The sequence below is a fragment of the Macaca mulatta genome, chromosome 9 (genome assembly GCF_049350105.2).
Source record: "Macaca mulatta isolate MMU2019108-1 chromosome 9, T2T-MMU8v2.0, whole genome shotgun sequence".
NCBI classification, from domain to species: Eukaryota; Metazoa; Chordata; class Mammalia; order Primates; family Cercopithecidae; genus Macaca; species Macaca mulatta.
This window is the reverse complement of record NC_133414.1, coordinates 59,829,953-59,835,106: the sequence shown is the minus strand read 5'-3', so window position 1 is coordinate 59,835,106 and position 5,154 is coordinate 59,829,953.

Sequence of the window (5,154 nt, the reverse complement as noted above, 5' to 3'; positions counted from 1 at the left end):
GACCCACACACAGTTACCACATCTCCACTGTCCAATGTGCTAGTTTCCCAAAAGGTGGATACCTCTTGATTGAAACCTTTTGACCAATGCTCCACATCACTAGTCATTAGGGAAATGCAAATCAAAACCACAATAAGATACCACCTCACACCCAATGGATGACTACTATCAAAAAGAAAATGGAAAATAGCAAGTGTTGGCAAGGGTATAGAGAAATTGTACACTGCCTGGTGGTCCAAGCCATAGTCCTGGTTGCCATCCCCCCTGTTCCCAATCTCTTGCCCCCAATTCAGTCAGGCCCCAAACCTGTCAATTATGCCTCCAGGTATTTATCAGTCCATCATCCATCTGCACCCACCATCATCCCTCACAGGACTGGCATCTCTTCACTGCTCCCACTTCTATTATGACCTCCCTCCCAACTGCTCCCACAGGGTAGCCTGAGGTCCTGATTAATGCACCTTCCTGATCCAGGAAGTACCAAAATATTCCTGCTCACCTCAGGATAGAGCCGGGCTCCAGGGCACAGCATGCAAAGTCATCATGCATTGGAGTCCCATCTTCTTCAGCCTCATCACCTGCCTGTCCCTAGAGCTTCTTTACACCTCAGCTTTCCTGAGCTTCTCCAAGATGACCAAACAGACTATTTCTAGCCCTTTCCGCATGCCCTTTCTTCTGTGGCTGTGTTAAAACCCCCCTGCCTCAGAAGGTGAGAAACTTTGACCCCCTCCCTCAAAGGTGGGAAAACAACATGCCACTTCCGCTGGTCTTCTGGGATACACACTCCTGAAGTCCCAGTGGCCACAGAGACAGTCTGTATATCCTAGGTCACTCCACCATAAGGAAAGCCTTATCAGCCCATATGGAAAGATGGTCTGGAGGTGCCCTGGGACCACATGTACGAGAGGCTGTACTAGGCAGGTTTTGTGTGTGTGTGTGTTTGCTTTGGGGTTTATTTTTTTGTTTGTTTGTTTGTTTGTTTGTTTGTTTTTGAGAAGGAGTCTCACTCTGTTGCCCAGACTGGAGTGCAGTGGCACAATCTCGGCTTATTGCAACCTCCACCTACTGGGTTCAAGTGATTCTCCTGCCTGAGCCTCCCAAGTAGCTGGGACTACAGGCAGGAGCCACAATGACCAGCTAAGTTTTGTATCTTTAGTAGAGACAGGGTTTCACCATGTTGGCCAAGCTGGTCTCTAACTCCTGATCTCAAGTGATCCGCCCGCTTCACCCTCCCAAAATGCTGGGATTACAGGTGTGATCATTGCTATAAAGAAATACCTGGGACTGGGTCATTTATAAAGAAAAGAGGTTTAATTGGCTCACGGTTCTGCAGGCTGTACAGGAAGCATAGTATATCTACTTCTGGGCAGCGGGGTGGGGGATCTCAGGAAGCTTCCAATCATGGCAGAAAGCAAGGCATGGGCAGGCACATCACATGGCAAAGGCAGAAGCAAGAGAGAGAGTGGAGGGGGAGATGCCACACACATTTAAGTGGCAAGATCTCACAAGACCTCACTATCATGAAGACAACACCAAGCCATGAGGGATCTGCCCCCATGACCCAAACACTTCCCACCAGGCCCCACCTCCACCACTGAGGATTACAATTCAATATGAGATTTGGGTGGGGACACATATTCAAACCATATCAGAAGGAGAGGTGGCCAGCCAGTTTGGCATGCTCATCCACACTGTTTCAGCTCCATCCATGGGCTGACAGAGACCAGGTTCCTGACTCGCAAAGCTGTGAAAGGCAATGAAGATTGTTGTTATTTTAAGCCACTAGGTTTTGGAGTGCTTTATAACACAGCAACAGATAACCAGAGCCCTCTCTTTTTCCCAGTCTCCTTTCCCTCTCTACCCTCACACAATCCCTGAAACCTCACACTCTTCCCTGTGGGTCCTGACCTACAGCCTTCTCTTGTCTACTTCCTGTGGGTCCTGACCTGCAGCCTTCTCTTGTCCATTTCCTGTAAGTCCTGACCTACAACCTTCTCTTGACTACTTCCTGTGGGTCCTCACCTACAGCATTCTCTTGACTACTTCCTGTGGGTCCTGACCTACATACAGCCTTCTCTTGACTACTTCCCTAGGGTCCTGACCTACATACAGCCTTCTCTTGACCTCTTCCTGTGGGTCCTGACCTACCTACAGCCTTCTCTTGACTACTTCCTGTGGGTCCCGCCCTACAGCCTTCTCTTGTTCACTTCTTGTAGGTTCTAACGCACAGCCTTCTCTTGTCTGTTCCCTGTGGATTCTAATCTACGGCCTTCTTTTGCCTAAATTCTATGGATCCTAATCTTACACTTTCTCCTATTTACTTCCTAAGGATCCTAACTTTATAGCCCTCTCTTTTCTACCTCCTGTGGATCCTAACCCTACAGCTTCCTTTTGTGAAACTTCTGCACATCCTAACCTTACAGTCTTTAATGTCTTATTTCTACAGATCCTAATCTTACAGCCCTCTCCTGCCTAATTCTTACAGATCCCAACCTTATAACCTTCTCTTGTCTAATTCCTCTAGAGTTTAACCTTGCAGTCTTTTCTAATTTCTAGAGACCCAAAACAGATAACCTTCTCTTGTATATCTATTATGTACCTTAAAATACCCTAATTAGATACCATGTCCCTCTAGGAGGCTGTCCCTGATGCCCTAACTCCTAATCACACACCTCACTTTCTTAGTCCACCAGCACTGTGTACTCCTCCCATCATTGGACATATTGTCATTGCCTATTTAACTGTTTGTCTTCCTAACCCAGGCAATGGTCAGTTTTGGAGGGAGAAATCTTGCCTATCCACATTATGTTGTATCCCCAGAGGCTAACGCAGTGCCAGGTACAAGGCAGGCAACTAGTAAACATCTTTTAACTCTTATGTTGAGTTCTTATTTTCTTATTTTAAATTGTTGGGTTGAAACCAGTAAAACAAATTTTTTGGAAGAGCAACCAATGCCATGTTGACTGTGTTTCTTCACTTTTCCCAACTAGCTGTTGGACACCATGTAGATGAGCTCCAGTTCCAAGTCACGGTGAGTGCTTTCCCCCCAACCCCCATGTGGTCGCTAGACTGAACCCCACAGATGGGATCTCAGGTATCCAAGAACAGGGGTCCTGCAATGTAACACGTATGTAAGTACTTACATCTAACTAATGTTCTTTGATGAGAAATCTCATGCCTGCCAACAAAAGGAGGCCAAAAGGCTTGCCCAGCACTCACAACAACATCCAAAGCTCAAATTAGAACTGAAGTATTATTTGGTTTTGTAATGACGAGGACATTAGGCAAATTGTATTAAGTGAAAGTGGTGGATATGCCTGAATTCTGTGTTTATTACCACAGGGATAATTCAGCTGCAGACTACAGTCTTCATTGTGTTTGTTTACCAAGTGGGAAGGCCAAGTTAGTACAGATGTGCTTTTAACTTTTAAGTCACCTAAGAAAAAACAGGGGTGCTATTCTTCAGGACTAGGAGGGTAAATTAAGATAGTTATTTTATTTCTCTTCTCATTTCCCCTCAATCCAATGAATCTGTCTAATTTTAGTTTCATAGATGGAGAAATAAATATTATCACAGGAAAAAATGGCTCCAAAAGGCAAATAGCATCACTACCCAAAACATACACACATCCATGTTTAAATCTGTGGGTAGAATTTAAACATTATGAAGCACAGAGGAGCTTTCAAAACTTCTAGAGCATCCAAAGGATGCTTTACATGTTCATATCTCCATCAATTTTTCTATGAGTTTTTGAAACAGGTGGCTTTAAAGGTCAAATCGGGTGGCTTTTAGGAAGTCAAATTAGCCACTAAGAGTTTTTAATGTCCAAGAAAATTCCAACAGCTTCCTTTGAGCATTCTTGAGGCTCCAAAAACTTTAAACCAGCTGACCCAGCTAAATGAATTTGTTGAAGGAACTCAGACCACTCTGTGTTCCTACAGCATATTATCTTTGCTGACGGGGATGGCCCACCCAGCCCTAGGAAAGAACTTTGCCTCTCACACTCTGCAAGGGTCAGGGGTGGGGCAGAAGCCACCAGAAGCAAAGAAGGTAGGAAGAAATTCCCTCCCAAAAATGCCCACATCATATTAGAATCTAGTCTCAGTTTTCTCAGGCTGTTGGCAGAAGATGCTAAAGGCTATGGTTTGATTATGGTCCCCAAAGTCCACGTGTTGGCAACTTAATACCCAATGTGACTATGTTGAACGGTGGAACCTTTAGGAAGTGATTAGGTCATGAGGGCTCCACCCTCATGAATGGATTAATATTGTTACCTCAGGAGTGGGTTCCTGATGAAAGGATGAGTGTGACCCCCTTTCCTTTCTCACACATGTGCCCCCTGAGCCAGGTGATGCTTTCTGCCATGCTATGATGCTGCAAGAAGGCCCTCACCAGATGCAGCCCCTTGATCTTGAACTTCCTAGCCTCCAGAATTATGAGCCAAATAAACTCTATTGTTTACAAATTATCTAGTCTGTGGTATTTTGTTACAGCAGCACAAAATGGACTAAGAAGCTAAGGGTAAGGGTTTCTCTAAGCAAAGCTAAGCCCTATGTTGATGGCTGTAGAGAGGATTTACTAGGTGTGAGTTGTTCCTCTCTGCCACTTAGGCAGGGACTCCAGCAACCCAGGTGAGATGTGTCCTTTCAAGGTATCATCATCAGTAGACCCATCAAACTGGGTCACTCTGATTTACACCAAAAGCCTTTTCAACTTTTAATGGAAATTTTATATCAAAAGGAATATGAATAATTTTATCATACTCTATGAATAAGCTCTTAGCTGAATTTACCAGTCACTAAAATTAACCACCATAACTAACTGAAGTATATATCATGAAGGCATGTATCTTCTGTCTTCCCTTTCTTGTGCATGAAAAAACTAAACAATTTTTAGATTTGGGCAATAGGCAGCATAGGACTGGAATCCTGAAGACAGGGCACAAGCACAGGGTGAGCTCTAGGATTTTACCACCTTACTATCTGAAGGAAATTTTCAGGCGGCAATGCAGGGGGGTGGAAACCCAAGAAGAGCCTGGTGGTTTGTCTTTGTAGCCACAGAGATCAGAGTTTTAAGAGACCCAAAAAGCCAGAATCTGCAGGGCAGAATACTGGGGAGAAGGAAGCGTCACCGAAGGAAAGCTTTGGAAATGA